The sequence below is a fragment of the Helianthus annuus genome, chromosome 12 (assembly GCF_002127325.2).
Source record: "Helianthus annuus cultivar XRQ/B chromosome 12, HanXRQr2.0-SUNRISE, whole genome shotgun sequence".
Lineage (NCBI taxonomy): Eukaryota > Viridiplantae > Streptophyta > Magnoliopsida > Asterales > Asteraceae > Helianthus > Helianthus annuus.
The window spans coordinates 7,905,750-7,926,173 of record NC_035444.2 but is presented as its reverse complement, the minus strand read 5'-3'; the positions used below and the strand labels follow the sequence as shown (position 1 = coordinate 7,926,173).

Below are 20,424 nucleotides of genomic sequence, written 5' to 3'. Positions count from 1 at the left end.
GATACGGGTATAAGAACTTTAAACTTCAAAATCATTAAAATTAGTTATAATAATGTCTGTAAGGTCATAGAAATTTTGGATTATTGTACCACATAAGTTTGTGTTTTCATGATTTGAATCTTTAGTATTGTTAGGCCAATCAGTGTTCTGTCTGTAGTGTTTTTGTTCTATACTGTATATATTACTGTTCGGTAAAGTATGAGAATGTGAAATTATTTGTTTTTTGTAATCATTCGTCTTAGCATTTTTGTTGTTGCAGGTTTGAAAATGTATACTTCGTTTGTAAAGTATCTTCTGAAGCCATCATCATTGAGTATAGTAAGCATTCTATATGTTACCTATAATTCAGTTTTTATAGTAATATTTTTTAGTATGCAGATTTTTTAAACTTATAATACTAAAATATAGTTAACACTTTTATATATACAGGATGTCCCGATCTCCTTTGTTACTCAATTCTTTGGAAAGGATTGGGCCGATAGGAAGATGCGTATATATCACTCAAGTGGGAAAAAATGGGTTGTAATGTTGAAACGAGAAAAAGGTATGCCGGTCTTAACTGACGGATGGGAAACAGTTGTTTCAGAGCTTGAACTTCAAAAGGATTGTCTTCTTACATTTCTTCCATTGAACCATTTTGGTCTCCATCTTTCATCTTATGTTAATGGCGTATGTCGTCAATCTTATTTCACAATTAATCGTCATCTAAGAATGGGTTTTACCGTATGTAATTTCGTTTCATCTTCATTACAATTTATCTATAACATGTTTTTCACTTTTTTATAATATAACGTACATAGCCAACATTCATGGTCTTATGTTTCATATTATCTAGATCATTGAAGATTCTTTTGTTCAACAATGTTTTGGAGACAATGTACTGGCTGGCTCATATGAAATTAATTATAAGGGTTCTCCGTGGACAGTGTCAACAAGTAAGGTTAATTCAAACTATGTATTTTCACAAGGTTGGGCTCAACTTTGCAACTATCTTGGCGTTAAAGAAGATGATTTACTGGTTTTTGAAAAACTTAATGATGTTATGTTTGGCTTAACCGTGTATCGAGACGAGGTTGAGATAAGGTTGAGCAAGAAGGTTGAATCTGATGATGATGATGATGATGATGATGATGAAGATGTAATTCAGATCTCTAAGGCAGATTATGATAAAGCGCTTTTTAAGGTTCGAATCTATTAAGTATTAAATTTTGTATCCAATTTTATCCTTCTTTTAAGTTTTTTTAAATTTTATGTTTGCAGGACATAGAGGAACATAATAACCATCCCACATCTGATAAAAGTCCATTAGGAACAGTCACGTCAAGTACACCGAAGAAGGTTCATGGTAAAGAGACGTTGAAATTAGGTGATGGTTTACGTTTCAAGACAAGCCAAGATGTAAGTTTACAACCACTATCATATATTTATATGATAGTGCTTATGATAATCGCGTATTAGAACTCATGTTTATGAATTCAAGCTTCATTTAACCCATACTATCATTAGTACTGATTTTAAACCTACGGTTTCATCTATATCATTTCTTTTATAGGCTGTTTTTTTTCTTGTTTGTTTGTTCAAACACATTGTTTAATCAATTTGCTTTTTAAGTAAGGTTCATGAAATAGTTTCAATGGTCATATTAGTTGTATTAGATGTTTAACAACTACATTATTTATTTCCTAGGTTTACCCGTCAAATATTCATTAAATAATTATGACATTGTACAACTAATTTAATAACTTTAGTATATTAGAAAAATAACCTACAACTTTATTAGATCAAACTGAAAGACAGTCTATGATGTATGCTAGCCTTTTTTTTCTCAAAATATAGTAAATTTTGTATATGTAAATTGATGCAGAATAATTTTTGCTTTAAATTTACAAAACATATAAGATGTAAAATATTTCATGTGCTAAATCTATTCTTTCACAGCAGGTTAAAGGAAAGGGAAAAGGTAAACTTTTTGTCGACCGATCCGTCACAGTCGATAATTTCAACAAACAATGCAAAGGCCGAAAACGTTCTACAACATCTGCTCAAACTGTCAAGGTATTAAATATTTTATGTATTATTTTTTTTTTAAGTTTACTAATATCCGTTTGTATTGTCATTATTTTCCTTAAAAAAGGCTAAATAACGGTTAATTGCTGTTCAAAATGTGTAGCATCGAAAGAAGTTTACAAGGAATGCAAGCAAAGTTTCCGGTCTCGGCATTGATCCAGAATTCTTCAACTTTAGCCGTAAAGCAGAGTATAGGCTGGTACTTTTTTTTTACATGATCAACCATTAAAAATTTTATAATTTTTTATATTTGCTTATAGTTTGCTTTCTTTCAACGCATTTAGCGGCTTCCTGTTGAGGTTGTTAATAGAGCCGGCCTGTCTGAAAGCTTGCAACCTATATCTGTGCAAAACATGAATGGTGATGTTGAAGTTTATGAAACAAAGACAGAGTTAAACAGTGGTACGTTACGTTACGCTGTTGATGGATGGAGGAAATTCATGGATGATAACCAGTTGCAGTTTGGACACATGTTGCACTTCACATATGTAACTTCACAGAGGAAGATAGTGTTGAACGATGTAACTTCAATCTAACGAAGACTGCTATAAAGTGTGTTTAAAACAGCTATGGTTTGGTTAGTTGTTTGTTAGTCTTTTAAATAGATTCATTTTGGTGGTTGTGGTGATGAACATGAAAAATTTGCGTACTTTCCTATGGTTTAGTTTATTTAGATGTTTTGTAATGATACCAATAACTTATTTTGTAATAGTTTTTAAATGTTGTTAGTGTTTGATATGTCTGTTATAGTAAGTAGTTACAATCTTCATATTTCCAGAGTACATTTTTTTATACAATTGGAAAGATGTGATCAATCTCATTTTCCTAAAAAAATATTGAATATAAGGTAAGCAAATTCATTTATGGAAACCTGTATTACAATTTAATCTCTTCCAAAAGTAACATATTACATAAATATCTTTCCATTTTTTGTATATTCTATCTCTATATATTGATATAGATTTCTTCCAATTTGTTAGTTCTATATCCCCTTTCATTTCGTATTAACTGATTCAATAAAAATTGATCAAAACACTTATTTTCCGTTGCTAATTTGCTCCTGGGTATTCAACCTTTGAACTCGGTTAGTTTGTTCACTTTGTATTTTGATCTATTGTTATTTACTGATTTACCATCTTATTTGAACCTGTATGTATTTTTTTTTCACAATATTTGTTTTTGCATAGTATCATTCACTTAAGTTGCATGCTGTCATTATAATGTATCTTTATAGTAATATATGTATACATATATAATACATAAATTTTATGATTTATGAGTTCGTATAAAATATAGATCGATGTACACAATTACGACCATAATGGTTTGTTAGAATTTATATATGAATCTTGATTGATTAAATCTTACTTAACATGTGATCCAACATACCAATTCTGTAATGTAACAATTCTTTTCTTAAATTCATAGCAATGCCTAAACGACCAAAGATTCACTCCGTATACAATGAGATTGATAAAGAAAACACTCCGGATGGTAAGTTATTTAAAGTTTTACAGTTTTTTTTCCTTCTCAATTATTTTATTATATATATGTATATATATATTTTGTTATTCGCAGTTCACCGAAATGGAAACACATCCTCCGACATTGTTAACGGTATAACACTAATTATTTCATTGTCCATTTACGTTATTTTACACCTACTTAGTTAGCTAACTGTTATGATCGAATTGTTTACTAATTCTTCCATTTTTTTTATTTATGTCTTTTAAAAGTTCGACGAGGCAGAAGACCTTTATCAAGCATAACGAATGGTATTATTTTAACTAAATATTTTTATAACAAAATGAAAATTTTTTTTTCCTTATCTACAACTAACTATTTTAAATTGTTATTGTTTGATCATTATAATTTTTGTCAATATTTCTATGATTTTCTGTTAGCTGTCCTCCCAATTGTTACTCGAGACGAGGCATCTCATAGAAGAAAATTAAGAAAATTATACTTGGATAATAAGAGATCAAATGGGGGAACTACATCGTCATCCCTCAATATTGTATCCACCAATATTAATTCCACTTCCACTCCGTGTGTTACACAACATTTTCCAGTTTCACCTGATGGTATGTTATTTTAGACGCTATACATTTTTTTAATTTTTTGTATATTATTTTAATTATGTTTACAAATAATTAACTTTTTTATAAATACGTGACAACTAATTTATTTGGGGTGCTTTAATATTTTCTATTAGTGACTGTGATTATACAAAACAAGGATAGAGATATCATGCCATTACCTAGATCTATTATTGACAAAAGAATATCTACTACCATAGGTGTTACATCGGATAACAGAGTCAACAGAATTGGTTGTCACAAATTTGAATCCACTCCTGAGGTGGCTAATAATGTTAATCCAAGTCCGTCAAGTATGGTAACAAGTAAGTAATTTTTCAATTTAATGTTTTTATATTTTTTTATGTTCGTATTGTTTTGCATTGATATTTTGAGTATGCTTTTTGTTAATTATAGTAGGTAACATTATTTGTAGTACCAGCAATCGGACAACGAGAGAAAACGGTTTTGGAATTAATATTTCAACTGGCATCACATCAACCACCTGCACATCATCATTGAACTGTAATTTGCAAAGGCTATCATCTGGGAAACGTAAGTTTGTATCCAAACCATGTCTTTCATCTCCTATACCAATGATCGACTTGACCACAGAGGAGACCGTCGAACGAGATCCTTATAAAGGTGTTTCCACAGGTTAGGGTTGGTGATAAGTAGTGCTACATAGTGTAAAAATACCAAGTCTTAAATACGTATATCTTATTATTGTAATGAATGTTGTATATACAACTCTAATGTTGTATGTTTTAGCAGATTATTTAGATCATGGTGATCAAGTTATTACTTGTGAAGTTTGTTATGCAAAGTTATGGGATGCAGAGAAAGGAAGCGGAAGAAAAGAGGGTGGCAAAATATGTCATATGTTATGTTGTGGTTATGCCAAAGTTGTGTTACCGGATTACAAATCTGCGACACCTTATTATAAAAGTCTATTCATGTCCATTGACAATGAAAGCAGACACTTTTTGAAGAACATTCGACGTTACAAATCTATGTTCGCGTTTACGTCAATGGGTGGTAAGGTTGACCAGGCCGTTAATACTGGTAATGCTCCTTTTTGCTACAGAATTAGTGGTGAAAATTACCATTCTATTGGTAGTCTTGTGCCACAAAACGGAGGGAAACCTAAATTTTGTCAGTTATACATATACGATACTGAAAATGAGTTGGCAAACAGGCAATCAGTTTTTAGGTACCATGCATGAACTAATTTTCTTAATAACATTTATTTTAAGTATATATTTACTTAATATTTCAATTTTATGAAATAGGAATTCAGACAATGCTTCCTCATCAACCTCTTCAGACGAAACTGATAATAAGCTGATACAACAAATCAAAGCATTGTTGGATGCCAACAATGTGCTTGTGAAAATTTATAGGATGGTTAGAGATTGCTTCCAACAGAATCCTAATACCACTTTAAAGCTTCGTCTTATTGGCAAAAGAGAACAAGATGGTCGGACTTATAACTTACCTACTTCCTCCGAGGTTGCTGCTCTTATTGTTGGAGATATCGATAACGCTCTTGAGAATAGAGATATCGTTGTTGAGACACAAACAGGGTCATTAAAAAGAATAAGTGAATTGCATCCTTCCTATCTTGCACTTCAGTATCCTATTTTGTTCCCATATGGAGACAACGGTTACAGAATTGACATACCACATAGGGGTGTCATTGATGTTACTAACAAGAAACGTCCGAATTGTACAATGAGAGAGTTTTTTGCGTATCGTGTACAAGATCGTAGTAACCAGTTTTCATTGATTCTAAATTCTCGACGGTTATTCCAACAGTTCTTGGTTGATGCTTATACAATGATTGAGAGCGAGCGACTTAACTTTATAAGATTTCAGCAACAAGATCTCAGGTCTGATACATATGAGAATATCCGAAAACTAAGATATAACGGCCAACAAGATTTGTCTAAGGTTGGAAAACGTATTTTCCTTCCATCTTCGTTTACAGGCGGGTCACGATATATGATGCAAAACTATCTTGACGCTATGGCCATTTGTAAATGGTATGGTTATCCAGACTTTTTTATAACCATTACCTGCAATCCCAAGTGGCCGGAGGTTCAAAGGTTTCTTAAGGACACAAATCTTAATCCGGAGGATAGGCCTGATATTTTATCGCGAATCTTTAAAATAAAGCTGGATGCAATTTGTAAAGATTGAAAGACCGTGATTTGTTTGGAAAAGCTTCAGCTGGTATGTTAATAAATTTACTTTTTAAACATAACCTTAATGATAATTAACAGTTTCTTACCTTTTTGTGTAGTTGTTTACACTATTGAGTTTCAGAAGCGAGGATTGCCTCATGCGCATATGTGCTTATTCATGGAGAATGATTACAAACTTCCAACTGTAGACCATGTTGATCAGTTTATTTCTGCAGAAATCCATGATATAAACCAAGACCCGGAACTATATACGTTTGTGAAAGACCATATGATTCACGGTCCATGTGGTAACGCTAGAATGAGCTCTCCATGTATGGTTGATAGAAAATGTTCAAAAGGTTTTCCCAAGAAATTTCAAGATCACTCAACTTTGGATTGTAACGGATTTCCCTTATACAGAAGAAGAGATGACGGTTCCTTCGTTTTAAAAAATAGAATTGAGTTAGACAACAGAAGTGTTGTACCTTACAACAAAAAGCTTTTGAAAAGATATCAGGCGCATATAAACGTTGAATGGTGCAACCAAGCGGCGTCAATAAATTATTTGTTCAAATATATTAATAAAGGTCCTGATAGAGCAACAGTTGCTGTGGTTCCGAGCAATAATGAAAACGAGCAACCAGAAAATGATGAAATTAAAGAGTATTATGACTGTAGGTATATATCGGCGTGTGAAGCCTCTTGGAGGATTTTTTCGAATGAAGTTAATTATAGGAGTCCTTCTGTTATGCGGTTGCCTTTCCATCTTCCTGGACAACAAACAGTTTGTTTCGGTCCTGCTGAAGATATTAATCAAGTGCTAAACAAACCATCTGTGAACTCATCAATGTTTTTGTCTTGGATGCAACGTAATCAAGATCCTAATGACCATGTTGCACGTACACTAACCTATGTACAGTTTCCGCGTTTTTATGTGTGGAAGCTTGACAAGCGTATATGGGTTCCGAGAATAAAAGGAAAAACAATTGGAAGAATTCATTTCGTTTCTCCGTCTACCGGTGAAGCGTACTATTTAAGAATTCTTCTTAACAAAGTTAAAGGACCAACATCGTTTGATGATATTAAAACAGTTAATGGTCGAGTGTACGATACTTTTAGAGATGCTTGCTATGCGCTTGGTTTGTTGGATGACGACTCGGAGTACATTGAGGCCATCAAAGAAGCAAATATATCAGGTAGTGCAGGTTATATCCGCAATTTATTCGCCACCATGTTACTGTCAAGCACTTTATCTAGACCTGAAGTAGTATGGGAAAGCACATGGAAGTATATGACAGATGATTTTCTGTACAGATTCTCAAAGTATCATCGTGTTTCAGGTAAAATTATAAATTTCATATTATGTTTTTGTGACAGTTACTAAAAATTTACCATTAAATTTATATGTGGTTCTGATTTTTAACAGGTTTATCAATTCCTGATGAGCAACTAAAGAACTATGTTTTATGCGAAATCGAGAAGTTTTTAACTCGGAATAATTCATCGCTTCGAAGATTTGTATCAATGCCTTACCCGGATACTTCATCTTTAGATAACTTTCGCTGCCGATTGATTAACGAAGAGCTTGCTTACGACAGAACAGAGTTACAAAATGTTTATCAAGGTCAGGTGAATTTGTTAACGGATGAACAGCGTGCAGTATATGAAGAAATTATGAACGCAGTTCATGGAGACAATGGAGGAGTATTTTTGTTTACGGTTATGGCGGGACCGGTAAAACATTTTTATGGAAAACATTGTCTGCTGCAATTAGGTCAAAAGGTGAGATCGTATTAAACGTTGCATCTAGCGGAATTGCATCATTGCTGTTGGAGGGAGGAAGAACGGCTCATTCTAGGTTTCATATACCTTTGAATCTTAATGAGGATTCCGTTTGTCATATTAAACCAGACGATGATGTAGCTAAATTACTACAGCAGACCAAACTCATTATATGGGATGAAGCTCCTATGGTTCATAAACATGCATTTGAGGCTTTGGATAGAACTATGCATGACATTTTCAATATATCTAATCCATCCAGGTCTGATGTTTTATTTGGAGGAAAGGTAATTGTATTTGGTGGTGATTTTAGGCAAATATTACCCGTTGTTCCAAACGGTGGACGACAAGAAATTGTGAATGCCTCATTATGTTCGTCTTATCTGTGGAGTAAGTGTAAGTTGTTGACGTTATCTAGAAACATGAGGTTAACTGTTGGAAGACCATCATCTGAAGTTGAAGAGATCAGTAATTTTGTAAAATGGTTGTTGGACATTGGTGAGGGAAATGTTGGTGGTTCCAATGATGGAGAAGCAATAATTGAAATACCACATGAGCTTTTAATTGACAGCATATCTGATCCAATTTCTAGCCTGATTGATTTTGTTTATCCGAGAACTACAATGATCGTAATTACTTTAGTACCAGAGCTATACTTGCGCCTAAGAATGAGGTTGTTCACGAGATTAACGACAGATTGTTGGCAGTTTTCCCAGGTGAAGAAAAAGAATATCTTAGTTCTGACAGTCTATGCCCTACTGAAGATGGCAATGTTGATCAGTAAAAAATATACTCCCCCGACGTGCTCAATGGTCTTAAAGTGTCTGGTTTACCAAATCATAGGTTAGTGCTTAAAGTTGGTGTTCCAGTAATGTTGTTGCGAAATATTGACCAACAAAATGGTTTGTGTAACGGTACAAGGTTAAAGGTCACAAAACTTTACAGCCGTGTTATTGAAGCTGAGATAATTTCAGGTGGAAATATTGGTTCTCGGACATTCATACCTAGAATGAATTTGGTACCTTCGGACAGAAAGATTCCTTTTGCATTTCAAAGGAGGCAATTTCCAATAACGGTATGTTTTGCGATGACGATTAACAAAAGCCAGGGCCAGTCGCTATCTAAGGTTGGGTTGTACTTAAGACAACCAGTTTTCACACATGGTCAATTGTACGTAGCTTTATCCAGGGTTACAAGACGAGATGGAATCAAGTTACTAATACTTGACAATGAAGGCAGGCCTACAAATAAAACAATGAATGTTGTATATAAAGAGATATTCAATGGATTGTGAGGTTTTTATGTTTATCATCTTTTTATCTTACTTCACGTTCTTTGTATCATTTTTTATTATATTCTAAGAAACCTATAATGAAGTATTTACGCATTAAAGTATATTCAACAGAATTAGGCTTTCTATACGTGTGCAAAATTGTACTGGCATTGTGACTGTTACATTTTTTAACGCTTAAACGCATGGTTAACAATCTTTTACTATTTTGGTTTCTAAATAATAGTTTAAAGCTTAAACGTATAGTATTTCTATGTGTTTACTTGGTGTTTAGCCACCCGTGTAGTACCCGGGTACTTAACCGAAATAAGTCAACTGTTTTTTTTAATTAATTTTGCTAAATTATCAATTAGCACATCTTACCTTACGAATATTCTATTATTTGTTTAAATGTGTTACATCTTCATATTATATTAATTAATTTGACAAAAAATAATGATATATATCATTCCATTTATAATTATTTTTTCAAGGAATTGACTATGTTAATATAGTAACGACTAATTACTTTCTTAATCGATTAACGATTAATAAGCTATATGTTATCATTAATTATTTTTTTCCCTTATTTAATATAGCATCTTAAATAAAACAAACTATTTTCAAACAAATTATAGAAGTTAAAAGTTTGTATTATTATGTTTAACTTTACGCAATTTTTTTAAATTTAAAAAATATAGTTAATATGGAGATTTCACAATCACATACAATTAGTTACAATTATTTATGTATTTAAGTGAAAGTCTAATTTTAAGTTATAATTATGTACATCATTTTATAAAATTTCTTACTTTAAAATTTATAGTTTATATGTAAATATGGAAATTTGTCAATCACATAAAATTAGTTACACTTATTTATATATTGTATTAAAAAATCGAAATTAAAGTTATCATTAGGTAAATGATTTCCAACTTACATGGTTCTGAATGATTTATTTATCTAATTTTGGATACAATATTTTCATTTATTTTCTTATTTAATGAATTTAATGTATTACTAGATTATATCTTATATATCATATTCTTAAAATAAAATATCCTCATTAATTGTAAAGTTTACCTTCCAATGCAATTATAAATAAAGCACATTTAGGTTGGTCATATTATTTGTGTTGAGAGAAAAGGTAATTATCTCCAATTCGGAATTTCTGTTTTGTTATGTATCTTTCATTATGTTCTTTTTATAATTTGCCATTAATCTTCACACGATTCAGTTTTGCTATATTATATGTTTTGTATATCATTCATGCAACTTGGTTGCTTACTTCACAAAATCGAGTACATAATTCTCATCAATTGTTTCTTATGAAATATTTTGTAGGATGGAACGTCTTGAATTTGAAATGTTTGCTAACGAAATCCTATCAAGGCTACCAACAAAGTGTGTTGCTCGATTAAGATGTGTTTCCAAACAATGGCGATACGAATTGTCGTCACATTTGTTTGCGATTATTCACTATCGTCGTACCGCTAAATATGAAGATCGTAAGCTTATCACGCTGACCAAGTCATCAATTGATCTTCATAACTTGATTGGTGGAAAGGTAGACATTTCTTCAAGGAAGATTATTTCCTTCCCCGTTGACACCTGTCTTTCCAATCTAACAATTCTTGCTTCTGAATATGGTCTTTTACTGATCTCCATCCATTGGTTACCGAACGAATTGATTCTTTGGAATCCAACAAGTAACCAATTTTTGAATTTGTGTGATAAGAAACCTAAATTTTTTTTTGATTTAAGGACATATGCAGTTGGGATTTATATTGATTCATCTAACGATGTTAAAATATTACTTCTCCAACGTCGTAAGGATGATGTTGTACCGCGTGTTTATTCTCGGAACATATGTGAATGGAAAACTTTAACTTTCTTGAAAGGAGCGGATTACGCTTCAAGTTTATATTGGTGGTCTTCCGGAACTTTATGCAATAATGTTTTATATTTTCCATCTCCACACTATTGGACGCCTGCTAAAAGTTATACGATTGCTTTTGATGTGGAATCTGAAACTTTCTCGAAGGTTTCCATACCCCAATCTACTGATGTTATTAGTCGCCAAACCAGTTTTCTCAAAATCCGCAACACACTTCATATGTTTATTGTTGTAAAGACCCCTGAAACAAACGTGAAGCTATATAAATTTGAAGATGAACTATGGTCAGAAGTGGCGTCTTTTACAAACGTAAAGTTATTTTACTCATTTGATTCATGGCGTAAGAAATTTGCTGAGAACAAAGGTGACACTTGGTCTGTTCATATCGATCGGTGTGGTATTTTTGAGATACAATTTGGACTGAAAGATTTTCAATACTTTCACGACGCTGAGACCTTTCAAGGACTATACAATGTAGCATCGTATGAAGAGACCGTTGTCTCACCTATTTAGAAGTTATAAGTTGATGTTACTGATATTTTTTTGATTTACTATCGATATTAACACTTTATTAAAGTGTCGTATTTCCAATTTCCAAATCATTATAAAATAAAAGATTTAATTATTTATTCATTTGATAATTTTAATTAATAATTTTGTATTTAAATTCTGTATTTATGATTTAAATATTTATCAATCCGAACGAACCTATAATAAAGATTAAGAAGATAACATGTATTGGCTTGTGTTATTACTTCCAACTTATATAAGCAATCCGAATCACATATAAATAACCAAAACTTACTTTCTAAATATATCTATTTAAACATTGATTCTCAACAACTGTGTAGACACGATAGCAACTGTTAATTACATTAAAAAATATGGTACGTGGTTTGATGATATAATACTAATTGTCAATTACAAGGTTACAAGTCGTTCACTTTGTGATCGTATTATTGAAGCAAAAGTTATTTCTGGTAATAATATTGGGACAAGAACTTTTATTCCAAGGATCAATCTTTCTCCGTCCGACAAACGAATTACTTTCAAATTATATAAAGAAACCGATTCACATATAAACAACAACAACTTATTATGTTAATATATATACATACACATTCTTAATCAACACCTTTTATAGACGATACCAACGTTACTTACATTCAAAAATATGTTTTTTTGGTTCATGATATAACACTAATTGTATGTAAGGTTAACCACTGATTACATGTCCATAACAAAAGTAAACATAACATCATAACCACTGATTACATGTCCAAAACAAAAGTAAACATAACATAAGTAGCATAAAATAGTCCTGATTTCGAGTACGCAAAAACCTTCATCATTTAGCTTATAAATTTACCTTTCAACCTGCAGTAACTTCATCCACGTCTGATAAGATCAGCAGATTTCCTGTGCTTACGAATTTGAAATGCATTGTGTCACCCAAACGAAGCCCATTCTCTTTCATGAACATTGGCCAACCTTCGATTGCATACCTCACATCATCTCCATTCTTTTGCCGCCTAAGATTCATATCGATTGTTTTTCCCTTCATGTTCCTCACTTTTAACACATGCACTTTGTTTTTGAATCCGCCAATTCTTACAACATTAGCAGGCAATCTCTGCATGATTATGATAATTAAGAATTAAATCAGCATTATGAATGATATAGTCTTACTGTTTATCAATTAGTATTGTAAAAACATACCATTCTGTTACCTCCCTTCTATGTAAATTCATAGTTACCATCTTTATCAACAGAATTCTTCCTTGCAACACGTTTTGGTGCAACATCTAATATCTTCAATTCACTACCAGATCTCTTTTTAATGTGTTTTTCCTAATTATTACATAAACACATAATGTACAAAATAAAATATGTATTATATATTTTAATATGTTTCAGTTAATCATAAATAAATGTTGTATTACGTACCAACCGACTGCGTGTTCTTTTTCCAACGGTTGAAACGGTTTGCATTTCCACTTCTGTTCCGCATATCAGCGCCTTACTGTCGTCTGCCTTACAATATCCCTCAATCTGTTTTCCTTTTTTCTTAACCTGTTAACACAAATTCTTATGTTTGACATCAATAACCAAGAAGAAAAAATTAAATATGGGTAAAGTTATTAAAAGTACTACTCATGTATTATTACTATTCAAATTATTACATCTTCTTTTGGTTGTTGGTTTATCTCTTCTCTCATCACACTCTTTGCTTCCACGTTCAAGACTTCTTCTACAACAACGTTCTTATTCACCTCCTCTTTGTTACGACTTTCATTCATCTGTTTATGAGACATTGATACTTAGTAAAATCCCAAAAGCTTTTTCTAATGTATATTAATCTACATAAATGGAAGCTTAGTACCTCACACATAAGCTGATCAATTGAATCATTATCTCCACAGAAAGCCTGTCATACAACAACATACGTAAGTAATTCGGATTTTTTACTAAACTCTTAAATTTTAGTATAAAATACTTACAAATTCAACGTTTTTGTAGTATGTGTCTTTAGGTATTTCCAGCACAGATTCATCATCACTTTCTTCTTTGATGTTCAGAACTAACTCAACTCCTCTACGATATATCTTTATCTCAAATGTGTCGTTGTCAGTTTTCGTCAACAACAGTAAATCATCTTCTTCTATTCCAAGATCATGAAATAACTTCGGACAACCTTTTGTAAAAACATAATTATCATTGATTTTGTCCGTCTCAACTTTCCAATTATGACCTGCTGCATTTATGTTATAAGAGTCGTTCACTGGTACGTACGAGTAACATTTTGTGACATAAGTTTCTGGAAGCACCTGAAAAGTAATGTAACATTTTATTGATATATATTTATGTAAATCATTTATATTTTAAGTATGACAAAATAATATTCATTAAGAAATAATAGTATACTTACTATTATCTTTAAAACGTTGTAACGATTGAATGTTACAAAAGATTCACCATATATGTTTTCAACGAAGCAACTGATTTCCATACTTTTGTCCTCCATTATCCTTAATCGCAATATCGTCCTCTTTGTCAATTCAAGATCCCTTACTACATTACTCCATCCGTCGGTTATAATGGATTCCCCACTTACGCTTCTTAAAGAAACTGGCCAACTTCTACGACTTTCATGATTTATCATTATTTTTTTGCTTTGCCAATATTCTCCATATACATTCTTAACAAAATCAATTGGCAGCACCTGCGGTTAAATTTAGGTTTTACATAATTTGTAATACAAGTTATATATATTATTTTGTAAGCTTTATACATACAAGTTTTAACGACGATGGCTCTTCAAAGATTGCAATGCATGAGGGACTCAATTTTTAAACCTGCATTATACCAACATATGGTATAAACATTTAGTGTTGAACTTCAATCGATACATATATGTTCATATCAATAAGAAAATAACATTTTAAACAGATTTTCACACACATTTTCCTGATACAATTACTATATACAATATACATATAAACAAGACTAAAGCAACTTTTACCTGATCATTACATTTATATAGAATATTACAAATAATTAAATGTGTCAATTATTTTTTTACCAAAAATTATCCTTTTATAGTGTTCAATATGAGTTAAATATAATCTTACTTTGAATACAATTCAACAAAAAAAATTCTGGATCATAAATTTAAGATGAAAATCATATCTATTCAATCATCCAAATCACACTATTAACTAACATTTTTTGTTCATAACAATATCATCAAAATCTATCAACCAAATCAAAGTATTAACCGAAATTATATACACTCAAACACATGCAATACATATACTCCTTCTTAAATACATATAACATACAGAACTTTCGAATTAATAAAAACCTAACTCTGATTTCACGTCTAATTCTTCAATAATCGTTGGAAATAAACACAATTCGTGAGTTGTTTGTAATACGGATGATAAAATTAGTTGGTAAATGAAAGTAACAATGTTCTTACAACTGATCGGCGATGAAGTCGGAAGTTACCTTTACCAATTCTTAGAACCGCCGTTGAAGTTTTCTTGAAGCATGTGAAGAAGGTAAGCTGATTTTTCAGAACTTGATTTGATATATTTGCAATGATGATTGTTTACTTAAAAGATATTCTCATATATATTTCCCGTAAATATTTATTAAAACAAAAGTAATTGGACGGTAAGTTTTGGTAACAAATTTTTACTTTTATATATTTTACTCAAACAATTTTAATAGCTATTGTTTTGTTTATTTTAGGATATAAATTTGTTATTAGATGTTCAATATTTTTACAACTAATTGTAAATCTATTTACAAGTATAGTTATGTACAACTGATTGTTTTTTCAATTGGTCTAAAACGAATTTGAAGTTATTTGTTACGAAACTCCATGAACCATAAGTGTTAGAGTAACAAATTTTAAATTTATATTGAACATCCGAAAATCATATTTCTTACATACACATCATCGATCCCCTTTTTTTTTACATTTGTAGTACGATGAATTTGTTTTTTTTTATATTATAAATTCAAATTGATATGATAACAACGTATTTTGTTTTGAAAAAGTAAGAAACATATCATTGTTCAACACCGCAATATTCGCGGGTATTATCAATAGGCATCATTTATCATAATATTCTGAGGTACTAACTTTACATTTATGTAGATTAAAATACATCATAATATTCGAATGAACCTGTAAAAAAGAATTTACGTTTCAAAGTATAATTTATTTGTTGTTTAGCCACCCGTGTATTACACGGGTACTTAGACTAGTAAAACTAATAAAAGCACTATATTTTAATTATGGAAACATATCATCTTTTCCACTAAAAAACAAATGCGTAGGTATGGAAGGAAATAATGGATATAGATAAAGAATGTATGAAATATGAAGTAAACATATATGCAAGTCTTAGAAGCAGGGTAGGGGACAAAATCTGTTTTGGTGTGATAATTGGAGTGTTGAAGAAGCGTTACGAGTTCAATTCATTTGTTAAACTAGTTAGCTGAAGAAAAAAGAAGTTATAAAAAAGGGAGATGGGATTATATGGGATTGGAGATGGGTCAGGATACCTAGTGAAGAGGAGGAAAAGACTGAAATAGAGCAGTTAAAACACTACTGATTGCAACAAGATATAGGGTTAGCAAGTGACAGATGGAGTTGGAAAGAAGAACCAGGACCGGACCGGGTTTAATGATTAAATTGGCAAGACGGGAATTGACGGACCGTTTGGATTTAAACATGGCAAGTGGTACATTTTTTTTGGAACAAGATTGCGACACAAAAGGCGAATTTATTTGATTGGAAAGTTGTAGTATGTCACATCCCGACAATAGACGCATTGGAATAAGGGGATACATGTACAAAATAATAGGTGCACATTGTTTGAGCATGACGTTGAGTCAGCGGATCATGTTTTTCTGAATTGTAGAGTTGTGGTGGAAGTTTGGCAGCATTTAATATTATGGATGAATGTCCCTGCGGGTCAGTCACAATCTACAGTCGAAGACGTTGCAGAACGCCAGCGGGTTGAATATTTCAAAGAACAAGAAGAGGATAATTCATGTGGTCTACATTTTAGCTATGTGGAATGTTTGGAAAGCGAGAAAAATGAAAATATTTGAAGGTGTAAATGTAAACAAGCACAAGCTCGTAGATGAGATTAAAGAGATGGCTTTCGATTACGTAGTCAACCGATCACAGTTCAAAGAAATATCTTGGGAGAAATGATGTAGGTTTAATTTACAAGTGTAATAGAAAAAGCGAATTATAGTTTCTTTTTGCTATAATGTGATGTAAATTGTAATCGGGCAGATAGCATCTTGTTATAGGTCATTTATGGTATAAAAGTTAGTGTTATCTTAAAAAAAATAATTAATTAACAGAAAAACCAATTAGTCATATAATATTTTTATTGATGAGACATGGACATAGAGGGTGTCTTTGTCTAAAACAGAATGTTCATAAAGTAATAAACTAATCCTAACCACCATGTAAAGTTAACCTTTTACTTAATAATTAAATATAGATTAAATTAGTATAAATATAATTAGAAGTGGGAAAAAGTGTTGTGATTAAAAGGAAAGGTACACTTTGGTTTATATCAAGACAAAACAAACCCTTCCTTTCCCCCTAACCACTCTTGTCATTTTTAGCTTTTCCACCCACTTCATTCCTTATTATTATTTAATAAAAAAGTGCTTTTAACACTTGTAGACTAAAGGTAAAATGGTGAATTACACAACTTTAATATCATAAGTATATTATTATATTAAAATTTAGTTTCACGACCTTTTAGAAGATTTAGATCGTCTCCATCGTGTCTGTAGGGTGGCCGCCCGTAGCAAGCTTATCTGACGTAGACCAACGTGGACGGTGAGATGGAAGAGAGAGAGGGGGGAGCCGCACGTTGCCAAGGGTGGAGGAAAGAGGTAGGGATTGTGAGAGGGGAGGTGGGCCTTGGCTGTGGCTCCCGTTGCAGGGGAGGGGTAGGACGGACGAGTAAGTTGAGAAGGTTTTACCTAGAGGTAGTCTTGTATTTTATTGACAGTTTAACCTTTTAGGGTTTCTAATTTGATAAGAAGTCTATTTACAGTATCCATGTACTTAAGCAATCTTCAAGGGCCGGCTCAATCATTTTGGTGGCCTAAGGCGAATTAAAATCTTGTGGCCTTTTTCCCCAAAAAAATGTATGTAACTGAAAGTTAAACTTGAAGGGCCCAAGTGTAATTATTTGAAAGATTGTGTTAAAATTTAAAAACAAGGAAAAAAATGGTGAACCAGAGATTCGAACCCGGGTCTCACAAACATCCATACATACACAAAACCACTACACTATCAATTATCAATTTGTTGATAACCCACACCCTAAATCTTTTATAAATGGACTGTGGTTTCATCAAATTGTGGAGGTTAAACAATAATATGCAAAGGTATATACTAAAATGCATAGGTAAGATACATGTTTAGGAGAGGTTTGAAGGATGGCACAAACTTTTGAAGATCTTAATTCATCTACTTAACACTGTGACCACCATGTTGTCAATCTGATGCCGTTTCAATCACAGATTATAAAAACATGGAGCACAGAAAGAATGGGTCAAAAAAAATGTCCCTACCATATTCAACCCAACACACTTTTATTGTTAGTAATTAAATTTTACAATCTCTTTAACACGATTGACACATTGATATTTGAAGTAGGTTTCAGTCACCATTTAAGTAGCTAAAACTAGGTGAAAATGGTAGAAAAACTAGGCTCTCGTCTGTCTACTAGTTCGGTCACTGTCTAGTCCCAAAAGTTGGTCGGTGCATGTTATTTCCTGTGTATAACCTACAACTTATAGTTAGGTTATGGGGTGTGGTTGGAGCCCTATTGGGCTTTATCATGCCAACTAGGATCCACGTCATCGTCATGTCAGCATAGGGGCTTTAACATGCCCCCCTTTAATTTGGAGGGTGTGGATGGAGCCCCGTGTCATGATTAACTAATTATTTATTTATTTAAATATTTATTTTTTTAAATTAAATGGCAATTTTAATAACTACAAAATAAAAAAAAACATAATTTCATTAAAAAAGAAAACACTACAAAGTCCTCCTACACGTCGAGCCATGCTTTTGCCAACTCGAACTCTTCCTTAGGCGACCAAAATTCTACCTTCTTAGGGGTACGTTTTTCGGTCTCGGCTAGGGCTGTAAACGAACCGAACGAACACGAACAAGGCCTTGTTCGTGTTCGTTCGTTAAGGAAATAAATGTGTTCACGAACGGTTCATGAACACTTACCGAACGAGATTTTATGTTCGTGTTCGTTCATTAAGGAAATGAACCTGTTCATGAACGGTTCACGAACACAAATAAATTTGGCGAACGCGACGAATGATAAAGATAGATGGCCCAGAGAGTAGCACTCGAACTTGAATCCCTTATTGTGGAACGGAGGTCGATCGTATTCGTGGATGTAAATAATGAGAAATGAAAGGGAAATGATGCATAAACAAGGTGAAAGCAGGTTTCCTATTTTAATTGTTAGGGAAATAAAATAAATAAAAGTTTAATAATATAAAAAGTACAAATAAACTATAAGAAAGCACAAAGATCTTCAATTAAAACACAAACATACGAACATAAACGAACGCAAATCAACGAATGTTCACGAACACGTTCACAAACACCTTACCGAACGTTCACGAACACAATCGAACGAACGAGACCTCTGTTCATGTTCGTTCATTTAACTAATCGAACGAAATTTCTAGTTCATGTTCGTTCGTTTATTAAACGAACGAACATAAATGAACTTCCCGCCGAACGGTTCACGAACTGTTCGCTGAATGTTCGGTTCGTTTACAGCCCTAGTCTCGGCGATAGCGGTCCTCTTGCTCGTTGTTTTGCATATTTTGCCAAAACGGATTGGTCGGGTCCCATGGGTTGTTAGGAAACATTGTTGAGAATTTTTTAAAAATATGAAGAGAATTGTATAAAAAGTGAGGGAGAAAGTGAGTGGAATGAGGTGAAAAAGTTAAAGAATAATGGGTATTTATAGTGTTAATTTATAAATAAAATGGAAAGTAATTTTTTTTTAAATTATGACCGTTTTCAACGGTCAAATCTTTAAATTCTCCTCGGTCCAAGCGAATGAAGCCCGTTACCATCGTCGCGAGCCTTCAATGGCGCCCTGGCATAGCGCCGGGGGTGTGGTCGGATAGCGCCGTGGGGCGTTATAGAAGCCCAGTTGGCTTGGGTGGCACCCCCACACCCTCCAGCCTTATCCAATTTGAAATGTAGATTTTTGTTTGTGAATAGCAGAAAAGATGATAAACATCCAATAATACAAGTTTTTAACAAACCTTTTTATACATATAATTAATTGTAAAATGAAACACTAATTTACGCTGATGGAATCTAAAACTACTGTTGGAAGTGTAGTACATGTCATGGCCTGCAAATATTGGAATTATTGACTTGAAAAGGTAGAGAATATTGATTGATTGGGTCACCTTTTTATGAATTTCAAAAGTTGGGTGTCTTTTATATTCAATTCATCTTCCATGTCAATAGCTACTTTTCCCATGTAATAGAGATAATGATACTTGATTTGCGGGGGTTTAATAATACATCCTTATGCATCTTAG

At 32.5% G+C, this 20,424-nt stretch overlaps 1 long non-coding RNA gene across 1 annotated transcript; it reads left to right on the top strand.

Annotated features, from left to right (window-relative positions):
- The first annotated feature begins 1,323 nt into the window (after positions 1 to 1,323).
- On the top strand, positions 1,324 to 2,216 carry LOC118484773. The gene is made up of 3 exons (XR_004874412.1): positions 1,324 to 1,398; positions 1,942 to 2,055; positions 2,171 to 2,216. It is a non-coding gene; the product is annotated as an uncharacterized LOC118484773 (long non-coding RNA).
- The last annotated feature ends 18,208 nt before the right edge of the window (positions 2,217 to 20,424 follow it).